Source organism: Oncorhynchus keta, chromosome 23 (genome assembly GCF_023373465.1).
Source record: "Oncorhynchus keta strain PuntledgeMale-10-30-2019 chromosome 23, Oket_V2, whole genome shotgun sequence".
NCBI classification, from domain to species: domain Eukaryota; kingdom Metazoa; phylum Chordata; class Actinopteri; order Salmoniformes; family Salmonidae; genus Oncorhynchus; species Oncorhynchus keta.
The window spans coordinates 37,914,832-37,932,513 of record NC_068443.1 but is presented as its reverse complement, the minus strand read 5'-3'; the positions used below and the strand labels follow the sequence as shown (position 1 = coordinate 37,932,513).

Genomic DNA, 17,682 nt, shown 5'->3' with positions numbered 1-17,682 from the left:
CTTGTTTATGGAAAAAAAGTTTGTTCTGTATTTCAATGTTGCAACTTGCTGAAAACTGTCCACAATGTTCATTTCATCTCAAATAGACAGCACAGCAAAAATTGGACATCCAGAGTGCATCAAACATGATTTAGAGCTTGTTTATGGAAAAAAGTTTTTTTCTGTATTTCAATGTTGCAACTTGCTGAAAACTGTCCACAATGTTCATTTCATCTCAAATAGACAGCACAGCAAAAATTGGACATCCAGAGTGCAATCAAACATAATTTAGAGCTTGTTTATGGAAAAGTGTTTTTTTTCTGTATTTCAATGTTGCAACTTGCCGAAAACTGTCCAAAATGTTAATTTCATCTCAAATAAACAGCACATGAAAAATTGTACATCCAGAGTGCATCAAACATGATTTAGAGCTTGTTTATGGAAAAGTGTTTTTTTCTGTATTTCAATGTTGCAACTTGCCGAAAACTGTCCAAAATGTTAATTTCATCTCAAATAAACAGCACATGAAAAATTGTACATCCAGAGTGCATCAAACATGATTTAGAGCTTGTTTATGGAAAAAAGTTTTTCTGTATTTCAAAGTTGCAACTTGCCGAAAACTGTCCACAATGTTCATTTCATCTCAAATAGACAGCACAGCAATAATTGGACATAGAGAGTGCATCAAACATGATTTAGAGCTTGTTTATGGAAAAAAAGTTTTTTTCTGTATTTCAATGTTGCAACTTGCCGAAAACTGTCCACAATGTTCATTTCATCTCAAATAGACAGCACAGCAAAAAGTGGACATCCAGAGTGCATCAAACATGATTTAGACCTTGTTTATGGAAAAAAAGTTTTTTCTGTATTTCAAAGTTGCAACTTGCTGAAAACTGTCCACACAATGTTCATTTCATCTCAAATAGACAGCACAGCAAAAAGTGGACATCCAGAGTGCATCAAACATGATTTAGACCTTGTTTATGGAAAAAAGTTTTTCTGTATTTCAATGTTGCAACTTGCCGAAAACTGTCCACAATGTTCATTTCATCTCAAATAGACAGCACAGCAATAATTGGACATAGAGTGCATCAAACATGATTTAGAGCTTGTTTATGGAAAAACGTTTTTTTCTGTATTTCAATGTTGCAACTTGCCGAAAACTGTCCACAATGTTCATTTCATCTCAAATAGACAGCACAGCAAAATTGGACATACAGAGTGCATCAAACATGATTTAGAGCTTGTTTATGGAAAAAAGTTTTTTCTGTATTTCAAAGTTGCAACTTGCTGAAAACTGTCCACAAATGTTCATTTCATCTCAAATAGACAGCACAGCAAAAATTGGACATCCAGAGTGCATCAAACATGATTTAGATTTAGCTTGTTTATGGAAAAAAGTTTTTTCTGTATTTCAATGTTGCAACTTGCCGAAAACTGTCCAAATGTTAATTTCATCTCAAATAAACAGCACAGAAAAATTGTACATCCAGAGTGCATCAAACATGATAGAGCTTGTTTATGGAAAAAACGTTTTTTCTGTATTTCAATGTTGCAACTTGCCGAAAACTGTCCACAATGTTCATTTCATCTCAAATAGACAGCACAGCAATAATTGGACATACAGAGTGCATCAAACATGATTTAGAGCTTGTTTATGGAAAAAAGTTTTTTTCTGTATTTCAATGTTGCAACTTGCCGAAAACTGTCCACAATGTTCATTTCATCTCAAATAGACAGCACAGCAAAAAGTGGACATCCAGAGTGCATCAAACATGATTTAGACCTTGTTTATGGAAAAAAGTTTTTCTGTATTTCAAAGTTGCAACTTGCTGAAAACTGTCCACAAATGTTAATTTCATCTCAAATAGACAGCACAGCAAAAAGTGGACATCCAGAGTGCATCAAACATGATTTAGACCTTGTTTATGGAAAAAAGTTTTTTCTGTATTTCAATGTTGCAACTTGCCGAAAACTGTCCACAATGTTCATTTCATCTCAAATAGACAGCACAGCAATAATTGGACATAGAGAGTGCATCAAACATGATTTAGAGCTTGTTTATGGAAAAAAACGTTTTTTCTGTATTTCAATGTTGCAACTTGCCGAAAACTGTCCACAATGTTCATTTCATCTCAAATAGACAGCACAGCAATAATTGGACATACAGAGTGCATCAAACATGATTTAGAGCTTGTTTATGGAAAAAATTGTTTTTCTGTATTTCAAAGTTGCAACTTGCTGAAAACTGTCCACACAATGTTCATTTCATCTCAAATAGACAGCACAGCAAAAAGTGGACATCCAGAGTGCATCAAACATGATTTAGACCTTGTTTATGGAAAAAAGGTTTTTTCTGTATTTCAATGTTGCAACTTGCCGAAAACTGTCCACAATGTTCATTTCATCTCAAATAGACAGCACAGCAAAAATTGGACATCAGAGTGCATCAAACATGATTTAGAGCTTGTTTATGGAAAAAACGTTTTTTTCTGTATTTCAATGTTGCAACTTTGCTGAAACTGTCCAAATGTTCATTTCATCTCAAATAGACAGCACAGCAAAAATTGGACATCCAGAGTGCATCAAACATGATTTAGAGCTTGTTTATGGAAAAAAGTTTTTCTGTATTTCAAAGTTGCAACTTGCTGAAAACTGTCCACACAATGTTCATTTCATCTCAAATAGACAGCACAGCAAAAAGTGGACATCCAGAGTGCATCAAACATGATTTAGAGCTTGTTTATGGAAAAAAAGTGTTTTTTCTGTATTTCAATGTTGCAACTTGCTGAAAACTGTCCACAAATGTTCATTTCATCTCAAATAGACAGCACAGCAAAAATTGGACATCCAGAGTGCATCAAACATGATTTAGAGCTTGTTTATGGAAAAAAAGTGTTTTTTCTGTATTTCAATGTTGCAACTTGCTGAAAACTGTCCACAATGTTCATTTCATCTCAAATAGACAGCACAGCAAAAATGGACATCCAGAGTGCATCAAACATGATTTAGAGCTTGTTTATGGAAAAAAAAAAGTTTTTTCTGTATTTCAATGTTGCAACTTGCTGAAAACTGTCCACAAATGTTCATTTCATCTCAAATAGACAGCACAGCAAAATTGGACATCCAGAGTGCATCAAACATGATTTAGAGCTTGTTTATGGAAAAAAGTTTTTTCTGTATTTCAATGTTGCAACTTGCTGAAAACTGTCCACAATGTTCATTTCATCTCAAATAGACAGCACAGCAAAAATTGGACATCCAGAGTGCATCAAACATGATTTAGAGCTTGTTTATGGAAAAAAGTTTTTTCTGTATTTCAATGTTGCAACTTGCTGAAAACTGTCCACAAATGTTCATTTCATCTCAAATAGACAGCACAGCAAAAAGTGGACATCCAGAGTGCATCAAACATGATTTAGAGCTTGTTTATGGAAAAAAGTTTTTTTCAATGTTGCTGTATTTCAATGTTGCAACTTGCCGAAAACTGTCCACAATGTTCATTTCATCTCAAATAGACAGCACAGCAATAATTGGACATACAGAGTGCATCAAACATGATTTAGAGCTTGTTTATGGAAAAAAGTTTTTTCTGTATTTCAATGTTGCAACTTGCTGAAAACTGTCCACAAATGTTCATTTCATCTCAAATAGACAGCACAGCAAAAATTGGACATACAGAGTGCATCAAACATGATTTAGACCTTGTTTATGGAAAAAAAGTTTGTTCTGTATTTCAATGTTGCAACTTGCTGAAAACTGTCCACAATGTTCATTTCATCTCAAATAGACAGCACAGCAAAAATTGGACATCCAGAGTGCAATCAAACATAATTTAGAGCTTGTTTATGGAAAAGTGTTTTTTTTCTGTATTTCAATGTTGCAACTTGCCGAAAACTGTCCAAAATGTTAATTTCATCTCAAATAAACAGCACATGAAAAATTGTACATCCAGAGTGCATCAAACATGATTTAGAGCTTGCTTATGGAAAAAACGTTTTTTTCTGTATTTCAAAGTTGCAACTTGCCGAAAACTGTCCACAATGTTCATTTCATCTCAAATAGACAGCACAGCAAAAAGTGGACATCCAGAGTGCATCAAACATGATTTAGACCTTGTTTATGGAAAAAAAGTTTTTTCTGTATTTCAAGGTTGCAACTTGCTGAAAACTGTCCACACAATGTTCATTTCATCTCAAATAGACAGCACAGCAAAAAGTGGACATCCAGAGTGCATCAAACATGATTTAGACCTTGTTTATGGAAAAAAGTTTTTCTGTATTTCAATGTTGCAACTTGCCGAAAACTGTCCACAATGTTCATTTCATCTCAAATAGACAGCACAGCAATAATTGGACATAGAGAGTGCATCAAACATGATTTAGAGCTTGTTTATGGAAAAAAGTTTTTTCTGTATTTCAATGTTGCAACTTGCCGAAAACTGTCCACAATGTTCATTTCATCTCAAATAGACAGCACAGCAAAAAGTGGACATCCAGAGTGCATCAAACATGATTTAGAGCTTGTTTATGGAAAAAAAGTTTTTTCTGTATTTCAAAGTTGCAACTTGCTGAAAACTGTCCACACAATGTTCATTTCATCTCAAATAGACAGCACAGCAAAAATTGGACATACAGAGTGCATCAAACATGATTTAGACCTTGTTTATGGAAAAAAGTTTTTTCTGTATTTCAATGTTGCAACTTGCCGAAAACTGTCCACAATGTTCATTTCATCTCAAATAGACAGCACAGCAATAATTGGACATAGAGAGTGCATCAAACATGATTTAGAGCTTGTTTATGGAAAAAAGTTTTTTCTGTATTTCAATGTTGCAACTTGCCGAAAACTGTCCACAATGTTCATTTCATCTCAAATAGACAGCACAGCAAAATTGGACATCCAGAGTGCATCAAACATGATTTAGAGCTTGTTTATGGAAAAAAGTTTTTTCTGTATTTCAAAGTTGCAACTTGCTGAAAACTGTCCACAAATGTTCATTTCATCTCAAATAGACAGCACAGCAAAAATTGGACATCCAGAGTGCATCAAACATGATTTAGACCTTGTTTATGGAAAAAAGTTTTTTTTTTCTGTATTTCAATGTTGCAACTTGCTGAAAACTGTCCACAATGTTCATTTCATCTCAAATAGACAGCACAGCAAAAAGTTGGACATCCAGAGTGCATCAAACATGATTTAGAGCTTGTTTATGGAAAAAAGTTTTTTCTGTATTTCAATGTTGCAACTTGCTGAAAACTGTCCACACAATGTTCATTTCATCTCAAATAGACAGCACATGAAAAATTGTACATCCAGAGTGCATCAAACATGATTTAGAGCTTGCTTATGGAAAAAACGTTTTTTTCTGTATTTCAAGGTTGCAACTTGCTGAAAACTGTCCACACAATGTTCATTTCATCTCAAATAGACAGCACAGCAAAAAGTGGACATCCAGAGTGCATCAAACATGATTTAGAGCTTGTTTATGGAAAAAAAGTTTTTTCTGTATTTCAATGTTGCAACTTGCCGAAAACTGTCCACAATGTTCATTTCATCTCAAATAGACAGCACAGCAATAATTGGACATACAGAGTGCATCAAACATGATTTAGAGCTTGTTTATGGAAAAAAAGTTTTTTCTGTATTTCAATGTTGCAACTTGCTGAAAACTGTCCACAATGTTCATTTCATCTCAAATAGACAGCACAGCAAAAATTGGACATACAGAGTGCATCAAACATGATTTAGACCTTGTTTATGGAAAAAAAGTTTGTTCTGTATTTCAATGTTGCAACTTGCTGAAAACTGTCCACAATGTTCATTTCATCTCAAATAGACAGCACAGCAAAAATTGGACATCCAGAGTGCAATCAAACATAATTTAGAGCTTGTTTATGGAAAAGTGTTTTTTTTCTGTATTTCAATGTTGCAACTTGCCGAAAACTGTCCAAAATGTTAATTTCATCTCAAATAAACAGCACATGAAAAATTGTACATCCAGAGTGCATCAAACATGATTTAGAGCTTGTTTATAGAAAAACGTTTTTTCTGTATTTCAATGTTGCAACTTGCCGAAAACTGTCCACAATGTTCATTTCATCTCAAATAGACAGCACAGCAATAATTGGACATCCAGAGTGCATCAAACATGATTTAGACCTTGTTTATGGAAAAAAAGTTTTTTCTGTATTTCAAAGTTGCAACTTGCTGAAAACTGTCCACACAATGTTCATTTCATCTCAAATAGACAGCACAGCAAAAATTGGACATCCAGAGTGCATCAAACATGATTTAGACCTTGTTTATGGAAAAAAGTTTTTCTGTATTTCAATGTTGCAACTTGCCGAAAACTGTCCAAAATGTTAATTTCATCTCAAATAGACAGCACAGCAAAATTGGACATAGAGAGTGCATCAAACATGATTTAGAGCTTGTTTATGGAAAAAAAACTGTCCAGTTTTTTCTGTATTTCAATGTTGCAACTTGCCGAAAACTGTCCACAATGTTCATTTCATCTCAAATAGACAGCACAGCAAAATTGGACATACAGAGTGCATCAAACATGATTTAGAGCTTGTTTATGGAAAAAAGTTTTTCTGTATTTCAATGTTGCAACTTGCTGAAAACTGTCCACAATGTTCATTTCATCTCAAATAGACAGCACAGCAAAAATTGGACATCCAGAGTGCATCAAACATGATTTAGAGCTTGTTTATGGAAAAAAGTTTTTTTCTGTATTTCAATGTTGCAACTTGCCGAAAACTGTCCAAAATGTTAATTTCATCTCAAATAAACAGCACAGAAAAATTGTACATCCAGAGTGCATCAAACATGATTTAGAGCTTGTTTATGGAAAAAAAAGTTTTTTTTCTGTATTTCAAAGTTGCAACTTGCCGAAAACTGTCCACAATGTTCATTTCATCTCAAATAGACAGCACAGCAAAAATTGGACATCCAGAGTGCATCAAACATGATTTAGAGCTTGTTTATGGAAAAAACTGTTTTTTTCTGTATTTCAATGTTGCAACTTGCCAAAACTGTCCAAAATGTTCATTTCATCTCAAATTTGGACATCTCAAATAGACAGCACAGCAAAAATTGGACATCCAGAGTGCATCAAACATGATTTAGAGCTTGTTTATGGAAAAAAAAACGTTTTTTCTGTATTTCAATGTTGCAACTTGCTGAAAACTGTCCACAATGTTCATTTCATCTCAAATAGACAGCACAGCAAAAATTGGACATCCAGAGTGCATCAAACATGATTTAGAGCTTGTTTATGGAAAAAAGTTCTGTATTTCAATGTTGCAACTTGCTGAAAACTGTCCACAATGTTCATTTCATCTCAAATAGACAGCACAGCAAAAATTGGACATCCAGAGTGCATCAAACATGATTTAGAGCTTGTTTATGGAAAAAAAAGTTTTTTCTGTATTTCAATGTTGCAACTTGCTGAAAACTGTCCACAATGTTCATTTCATCTCAAATAGACAGCACAGCAAAATTGGACATCCAGAGTGCATCAAACATGATTTAGAGCTTGTTTATGGAAAAAAGTTTTCTGTATTTCAATGTTGCAACTGTATTTCAATGTTGCAACTTGCTGAAAACTGTCCACAAATGTTCATTTCATCTCAAATAGACAGCACAGCAAAATTGGACATCCAGAGTGCATCAAACATGATTTAGAGCTTGTTTATGGAAAAAAGTTTTTTCTGTATTTCAATGTTGCAACTTGCTGAAAACTGTCCACAAATGTTCATTTCATCTCAAATAGACAGCACAGCAAAAATTGGACATCCAGAGTGCATCAAACATGATTTAGACCTTGTTTATGGAAAAAAGTTTTTTCTGTATTTCAATGTTGCAACTTGCCGAAAACTGTCCACAATGTTCATTTCATCTCAAATAGACAGCACAGCAAAATTGGACATAGAGAGTGCATCAAACATGATTTAGAGCTTGTTTATGGAAAAAAGTTTTTTCTGTATTTCAATGTTGCAACTTGCCGAAAACTGTCCACAATGTTCATTTCATCTCAAATAGACAGCACAGCAAAAATTGGACATCCAGAGTGCATCAAACATGATTTAGAGCTTGTTTATGGAAAAAAACATCCAGTTTTTTCTGTATTTCAATGTTGCAACTTGCTGAAAACTGTCCACAATGTTCATTTCATCTCAAATAGACAGCACAGCAAAATTGGACATCCAGAGTGCATCAAACATGATTTAGAGCTTGTTTATGGAAAAAAGTTTTTTTCTGTATTTCAATGTTGCAACTTGCCGAAAACTGTCCAAAATGTTCATTTCATCTCAAATAGACAGCACAGCAAAAATTGGACATCCAGAGTGCATCAAACATGATTTAGAGCTTGTTTATGGAAAAAAAAACCGTTTTTTCTGTATTTCAATGTTGCAACTTGCTGAAAACTGTCCACAAATGTTCATTTCATCTCAAATAGACAGCACAGCAAAAATTGGACATCCAGAGTGCATCAAACATGATTTAGAGCTTGTTTATGGAAAAAAGTTTTTTCTGTATTTCAATGTTGCAACTTGCCGAAAACTGTCCACATGTTCATTTCATCTCAAATAGACAGCACAGCAATAATTGGACATACAGAGTGCATCAAACATGATTTAGAGCTTGTTTATGGAAAAAAGTTTTTTCTGTATTTCAAAGTTGCAACTTGCTGAAAACTGTCCACAAATGTTCATTTCATCTCAAATAGACAGCACAGCAAAAATTGGACATACAGAGTGCATCAAACATGATTTAGACCTTGTTTATGGAAAAAAAGTTTTTCTGTATTTCAATGTTGCAACTTGCTGAAAACTGTCCACAATGTTCATTTCATCTCAAATAGACAGCACAGCAAAAATTGGACATCCAGAGTGCAATCAAACATAATTTAGAGCTTGTTTATGGAAAAGTGTTTTTTTTCTGTATTTCAATGTTGCAACTTGCCGAAAACTGTCCAAAATGTTAATTTCATCTCAAATAAACAGCACATGAAAAATTGTACATCCAGAGTGCATCAAACATGATTTAGAGCTTGCTTATGGAAAAAAAAGTTTTTCTGTATTTCAATGTTGCAACTTGCCGAAAACTGTCCACAATGTTCATTTCATCTCAAATAGACAGCACAGCAATAATTGGACATAGAGAGTGCATCAAACATGATTTAGAGCTTGTTTATGGAAAAAAGTTTTTTCTGTATTTCAAAGTTGCAACTTGCTGAAAACTGTCCACACAATGTTCATTTCATCTCAAATAGACAGCACAGCAAAAAGTGGACATCCAGAGTGCATCAAACATGATTTAGACCTTGTTTATGGAAAAAAGTTTTTCTGTATTTCAATGTTGCAACTTGCTGAAAACTGTCCACAAATGTTCATTTCATCTCAAATAGACAGCACAGCAAAAATGGACATCCAGAGTGCATCAAACATGATTTAGAGCTTGTTTATGGAAAAAAAAGTTTTATTTCTGTATTTCAATGTTGCAACTTGCTGAAAACTGTCCACAATGTTCATTTCATCTCAAATAGACAGCACAGCAAAAATTGGACATCCAGAGTGCATCAAACATGATTTAGAGCTTGTTTATGGAAAAAAAGTTTTTTCTGTATTTCAATGTTGCAACTTGCTGAAAACTGTCCACAAATGTTCATTTCATCTCAAATAGACAGCACAGCAAAAATTGTGGACATCCAGAGTGCATCAAACATGATTTAGACCTTGTTTATGGAAAAAAGTTTTTTCTGTATTTCAATGTTGCAACTTGCCGAAAACTGTCCACAATGTTCATTTCATCTCAAATAGACAGCACAGCAAAAATTGGACATACAGAGTGCATCAAACATGATTTAGACCTTGTTTATGGAAAAAAAGTTTTTTCTGTATTTCAATGTTGCAACTTGCCGAAAACTGTCCACAATGTTCATTTCATCTCAAATAGACAGCACAGCAATAATTGGACATAGAGAGTGCATCAAACATGATTTAGAGCTTGTTTATGGAAAAAAGTTTTTTCTGTATTTCAATGTTGCAACTTGCCGAAAACTGTCCACAATGTTCATTTCATCTCAAATAGACAGCACAGCAATAATTGGACATACAGAGTGCATCAAACATGATTTAGAGCTTGTTTATGGAAAAAAAGTTTTTTCTGTATTTCAAAGTTGCAACTTGCTGAAAACTGTCCACACAATGTTCATTTCATCTCAAATAGACAGCACAGCAAAAATTGGACATACAGAGTGCATCAAACATGATTTAGAGCTTGTTTATGGAAAAAAGTTTTTTCTGTATTTCAATGTTGCAACTTGCCGAAAACTGTCCACAATGTTCATTTCATCTCAAATAGACAGCACAGCAAAATTGGACATTCAAACATGATTTAGAGCTTGTTTATGGAAAAGTGTTTTTTCTGTATTTCAATGTTGCAACTTGCCGAAAACTGTCCAAAATGTTCATTTCATCTCAAATAGACAGCACAGCAAAAATTGGACATCCAGAGTGCATCAAACATGATTTAGAGCTTGTTTATGGAAAAAAGTTTTTTCTGTATTTCAATGTTGCAACTTGCCGAAAACTGTCCAAAATGTTAATTTCATCTCAAATAAACAGCACATGAAAAATTGTACATCCAGAGTGCATCAAACATGATTTAGAGCTTGCTTATGGAAAAAAAGTTTTTTTCTGTATTTCAATGTTGCAACTTGCCGAAAACTGTCCACAATGTTCATTTCATCTCAAATAGACAGCACAGCAAAAAGTGGACATCCAGAGTGCATCAAACATGATTTAGAGCTTGTTTATGGAAAAAAGTTTTTTTCTGTATTTCAATGTTGCAACTTGCTGAAAACTGTCCACAATGTTCATTTCATCTCAAATAGACAGCACAGCAAAAATTGGACATCCAGAGTGCATCAAACATGATTTAGAGCTTGTTTATGGAAAAAAGTTTTTTATTTCTGTATTTCAATGTTGCAACTTGCTGAAAACTGTCCACAAATGTTCATTTCATCTCAAATAGACAGCACAGCAAAAATTGGACATCCAGAGTGCATCAAACATGATTTAGACCTTGTTTATGGAAAAAAGTTTTTCTGTATTTCAATGTTGCAACTTGCTGAAAACTGTCCACAAATGTTCATTTCATCTCAAATAGACAGCACAGCAAAAATTGGACATCCAGAGTGCATCAAACATGATTTAGAGCTTGTTTATGGAAAAAAGTTTTTTTCTGTATTTCAATGTTGCAACTTGCCGAAAACTGTCCAAAATGTTCATTTCATCTCAAATAGACAGCACAGCAAAATTGGACATCCAGAGTGCATCAAACATGATTTAGAGCTTGTTTATGGAAAAAAGTTTTTCTGTATTTCAATGTTGCAACTTGCCGAAAACTGTCCACAATGTTCATTTCATCTCAAATAGACAGCACAGCAATAATTGGACATACAGAGTGCATCAAACATGATTTAGAGCTTGTTTATGGAAAAAAGTTTTTTTCTGTATTTCAATGTTGCAACTTGCCGAAAACTGTCCAAAATGTTAATTTCATCTCAAATAAACAGCACAGCAAAAATTGGACATCCAGAGTGCATCAAACATGATTTAGAGCTTGTTTATGGAAAAAAGTTTTTTCTGTATTTCAATGTTGCAACTTGCCGAAAACTGTCCACAATGTTCATTTCATCTCAAATAGACAGCACAGCAAAAATTGGACATCCAGAGTGCATCAAACATGATTTAGAGCTTGTTTATGGAAAAAAGTTTTTTTCTGTATTTCAATGTTGCAACTTGCCGAAAACTGTCCAAAATGTTCATTTCATCTCAAATAGACAGCACAGCAAAAATTGGACATCCAGAGTGCATCAAACATGATTTAGAGCTTGTTTATGGAAAAAACATATTTCAAAGTTGCAACTTGCCGAAAACTGTCCACAATGTTCATTTCATCTCAAATAGACAGCACAGCAATAATTGGACATACAGAGTGCATCAAACATGATTTAGAGCTTGTTTATGGAAAAAAGTTTTTTCTGTATTTCAAAGTTGCAACTTGCTGAAAACTGTCCACACAATGTTCATTTCATCTCAAATAGACAGCACAGCGAAAATTGGACATACAGAGTGCATCAAACATGATTTAGACCTTGTTTATGGAAAAAAGTTTTTTCTGTATTTCAATGTTGCAACTTGCCGAAAACTGTCCACAATGTTCATTTCATCTCAAATAGACAGCACAGCAATAATTGGACATAGAGAGTGCATCAAACATGATTTAGAGCTTGTTTATGGAAAAAAGTTTTTTCTGTATTTCAATGTTGCAACTTGCCGAAAACTGTCCACAATGTTCATTTCATCTCAAATAGACAGCACAGCAATAATTGGACATACAGAGTGCATCAAACATGATTTAGAGCTTGTTTATGGAAAAAAGTTTTTTCTGTATTTCAATGTTGCAACTTGCCGAAAACTGTCCACAATGTTCATTTCATCTCAAATAGACAGCACAGCAATAATTGGACATACAGAGTGCATCAAACATGATTTAGAGCTTGTTTATGGAAAAAAGTTTTTTCTGTATTTCAATGTTGCAACTTGCCGAAAACTGTCCACAATGTTCATTTCATCTCAAATAGACAGCACAGCAAAAATTGGACATACAGAGTGCATCAAACATGATTTAGAGCTTGTTTATGGAAAAAAAGTTTTTTCTGTATTTCACTGTTGCAACTTGCCGAAAACTGTCCACAATGTTCATTTCATCTCAAATAGACAGCACAGCAATAATTGGACATAGAGAGTGCATCAAACATAATTTAGAGCTTGTTGATGGAAAAGTGTTTTTTCTGTATTTTACAATGTTGCAACTTGCCGAAAACTGTCCAAAATGTTAATTTCATCTCAAATAAACAGCACATGAAAAATTGTACATCCAGAGTGCATCAAACATGATTTAGAGCTTGCTTATGGAAAAAAAAGGTTTTTCTGTATTTCAATATTGCAACTTGCCGAAAACTGTCCAAAATGTTAATTTCATCTCAAATAGACAGCACAGCAATAATTGGACATACAGAGTGCATCAAACATGATTTAGAGCTTGTTTATGGAAAAAAAAGGTTTTTCGGTATTTCAATGTTGCAACTTGCCGAAAACTGTCCAAAATGTTCATTTCATCTCAAATAAACAGCACAGCAAAAATTGGACATCCCAGAGTGCATCAAACATGATTTAGAGCTTGTTTATGGAAAAAAGTTTTTCTGTATTTCAATGTTGCAACTTGCTGAAAACTGTCCACAATGTTCCATTCGTCTCAAATAGACAGCACAGCAAAAAATTGGACATACAGAGTGCATCAAACATGATTTAGAGCTTGTTTATGGAAAAAAAGTTTTTTCTGTATTTCAATGTTGCAACTTGCTGAAAACTGTCCACAATGTTCATTTCATCTTAAATAGACAGCACAGCAAAAAATTGGACATCCAGAGTACATCAAACATGATTTCGAGCTTGTTTATGGAAAAAAGTTTTCTGTATTTCAATGTTGCAACTTGCTGAAAACTGTCCACAATGTTCCTTTCATCTCAAATAGACAGCACAGCAAAAATTGGACATCCAGTGTGCATCAAACATGATTTAGGGCTTGTTTATGGAAAAAAAAGCTTTTTCTGTATTTCAATGTTGCAACTTGCTGAAAACTGTCCACAATGTTCCTTTCATCTCAAATAGACAGCACAGCAAAAATTGGACATACAGACTGCATCAAACATGATTTCGAGCTTGTTTATGGAAAAAAAGTTTTTTTTCTGTATTTCAATGTTGCAACTTGCTGAAAACTGTCCAAAATGTTCATTTCATCTCAAATAGACAGCACAGCAAAAATTGAACATACGGAGTGCATCAAACATGATTTAGAGCTTGTTTATGGAAAAAAAAGAGTATTTTTCTGTATTTCAATGTTGCAACTTGCCGAAAACTGTCCAAAATGTTCATTTCATCTCAAATAGACAGCACAGCAATAATTGGACATACAGAGTGCATCAAACATGATTTAGAGCTTGTTTATGGAAAAAAAAGGTTTTTCTGTATTTCAATATTGCAACTTGCCGAAAACTGTCCAAAATGTTAATTTCATCTCAAATAAACAGCACAGCAAAAATTGGACATCCCAGAGTGCATCAAACATGATTTAGAGCTTGTTTATGGAAAAAAAAGTTTTTCTGTATTTCAATGTTGCAACTTGCTGAAAACTGTCCACAATGTTCATTTCATCTCAAATAGACAGCACAGCAAAAATTGGACATCCAGAGTGCAATCAAACATAATTTAGAGCTTGTTTATGGAAAAGTGTTTTTTTTCTGTATTTCAATGTTGCAACTTGCCGAAAACTGTCCAAAATGTTAATTTCATCTCAAATAAACAGCACATGAAAAATTGTACATCCAGAGTGCATCAAACATGATTTAGAGCTTGTTTATGGAAAAAACGTTTTTTTCTGTATTTCAAAGTTGCAACTTGCCGAAAACTGTCCACAATGTTCATTTCATCTCAAATAGACAGCACAGCAAAAAGTGGACATCCAGAGTGCATCAAACATGATTTAGACCTTGTTTATGGAAAAAAAGTTTTTTCTGTATTTCAAAGTTGCAACTTGCTGAAAACTGTCCACACAATGTTCATTTCATCTCAAATAGACAGCACAGCAAAAAGTGGACATCCAGAGTGCATCAAACATGATTTAGACCTTGTTTATGGAAAAAAAGTTTTTTCTGTATTTCAATGTTGCAACTTGCCGAAAACTGTCCACAATGTTCATTTCATCTCAAATAGACAGCACAGCAATAATTGGACATAGAGAGTGCATCAAACATGATTTAGAGCTTGTTTATAGAAAAACGTTTTTTCTGTATTTCAATGTTGCAACTTGCCGAAAACTGTCCACAATGTTCATTTCATCTCAAATAGACAGCACAGCAAAAATTGGACATCCAGAGTGCATCAAACATGATTTAGAGCTTGTTTATGGAAAAAAAAGTTTTTTCTGTATTTCAAGGTTGCAACTTGCTGATTTCAAAGTTGCAACTTGCTGAAAACTGTCCACAAATGTTCATTTCATCTCAAATAGACAGCACAGCAAAAATTGGACATACAGAGTGCATCAAACATGATTTAGAGCTTGTTTATGGAAAAAAGTTTTTTCTGTATTTCAAGGTTGCAACTTGCTGAAAACTGTCCACACAATGTTCATTTCATCTCAAATAGACAGCACAGCAAAAAGTGGACATCCAGAGTGCATCAAACATGATTTAGAGCTTGTTTATGGAAAAAAAGTTTTTTTTGTATTTCAATGTTGCAACTTGCTGAAAACTGTCCACAATGTTCATTTCATCTCAAATAGACAGCACAGCAAAAATTGGACATCCAGAGTGCAATCAAACATAATTTAGAGCTTGTTTATGGAAAAGTGTTTTTTTTCTGTATTTCAATGTTGCAACTTGCCGAAAACTGTCCAAAATGTTAATTTCATCTCAAATAAACAGCACATGAAAAATTGTACATCCAGAGTGCATCAAACATGATTTAGAGCTTGTTTATGGAAAAAAAAGGTTTTTCTGTATTTCAATATTGCAACTTGCCGAAAACTGTCCAAAATGTTAATTTCATCTCAAATAGACAGCACAGCAAAAATTGGACATCCAGAGTGCATCAAACATGATTTAGAGCTTGTTTATGGAAAAAAGTTTTTTCTGTATTTCAATGTTGCAACTTGCCGAAAACTGTCCACAATGTTCATTTCATCTCAAATAGACAGCACAGCAAAAATTGGACATCCAGAGTGCATCAAACATGATTTAGAGCTTGTTTATGGAAAAAAGTTTTTTTTCTGTATTTCAATGTTGCAACTTGCTGAAAACTGTCCACAATGTTCATTTCATCTCAAATAGACAGCACAGCAAAAATTGGACATCCAGAGTGCATCAAACATGATTTAGAGCTTGTTTATGGAAAAAAAACATGATTTAGTTTTTTTTTTTCTGTATTTCAATGTTGCAACTTGCCGAAAACTGTCCAAAATGTTCATTTCATCTCAAATAGACAGCACAGCAATAATTGGACATACAGAGTGCATCAAACATGATTTAGAGCTTGTTTATGGAAAAAAGTTTTTCTGTATTTCAATAGTTGCAACTTGATTTAGACCTTGTTTAAAACTGTCCAAAATGTTCATTTCATCTCAAATAGACAGCACAGCAAAAAGTGGACATCCAGAGTGCATCAAACATGATTTAGAGCTTGTTTATGGAAAAAAAGTTTTTTCTGTATTTCAATGTTGCAACTTGCTGAAAACTGTCCACAATGTTCATTTCATCTCAAATAGACAGCACAGCAAAAATTGGACATCCAGAGTGCAATCAAACATAATTTAGAGCTTGTTTATGGAAAAGTGTTTTTTTTCTGTATTTCAATGTTGCAACTTGCCGAAAACTGTCCAAAATGTTAATTTCATCTCAAATAAACAGCACATGAAAAATTGTACATCCAGAGTGCATCAAACATGATTTAGAGCTTGCTTATGGAAAAAACGTTTTTTCTGTATTTCAAAGTTGCAACTTGCCGAAAACTGTCCACAATGTTCATTTCATCTCAAATAGACAGCACAGCAAAAAGTGGACATCCAGAGTGCATCAAACATGATTTAGACCTTGTTTATGGAAAAAAAGTTTTTTCTGTATTTCAAAGTTGCAACTTGCTGAAAACTGTCCACACAATGTTCATTTCATCTCAAATAGACAGCACAGCAAAAAGTGGACATCCAGAGTGCATCAAACATGATTTAGACCTTGTTTATGGAAAAAAAGTTTTTTCTGTATTTCAATGTTGCAACTTGCTGAAAACTGTCCACAATGTTCATTTCATCTCAAATAGACAGCACAGCAAAAATTGGACATACAGAGTGCATCAAACATGATTTAGAGCTTGTTTATGGAAAAAAAGTTTTTTCTGTATTTCAATGTTGCAACTTGCCGAAAACTGTCCACAATGTTCATTTCATCTCAAATAGACAGCACAGCAATAATTGGACATAGAGAGTGCATCAAACATGATTTAGAGCTTGTTTATGGAAAAAAAGTTTTCTGTATTTCAATGTTGCAACTTGCCGAAAACTGTCCACAATGTTCATTTCATCTCAAATAGACAGCACAGCAATAATTGGACATAGAGAGTGCATCAAACATGATTTAGAGCTTGTTTATAGAAAAAAGTTTTTCTGTATTTCAATGTTGCAACTTGCTGAAAACTGTCCACAATGTTCATTTCATCTCAAATAGACAGCACAGCAAAAATTGGACATCCAGAGTGCATCAAACATGATTTAGAGCTTGTTTATGGAAAAAATGTTTTTTTCTGTATTTCAATGTTGCAAACTTGCTGAAAACCGTCCACAATGTTCATTTCATCTCAAATAGACAGCACAGCAAAAATTGGACATAGAGAGTGCATCAAACATGATTTAGAGCTTGTTTATGGAAAAAAAGTTTTTTCTGTATTTCAATGTTGCAACTTGCCGAAAACTGCCCAAAATGTTAAGTTCATCTCAAATAGACAGCACAGCAAAAATTGGACATACAGAGTGCATCAAACATGATTTAGAGCTTGTTTATGGAAAAAAGTGTTTTTC

At 33.8% G+C, this 17,682-nt stretch overlaps 1 long non-coding RNA gene across 1 annotated transcript in view; it reads right to left on the bottom strand.

Moving 5' to 3' along the window:
- The window catches only part of LOC127911055 (uncharacterized), a 90,521-nt gene that overhangs the window by 45,366 nt on the left and 27,473 nt on the right, over positions 1–17,682 (bottom strand). The gene's annotated exons all lie outside the window — the stretch shown is intronic.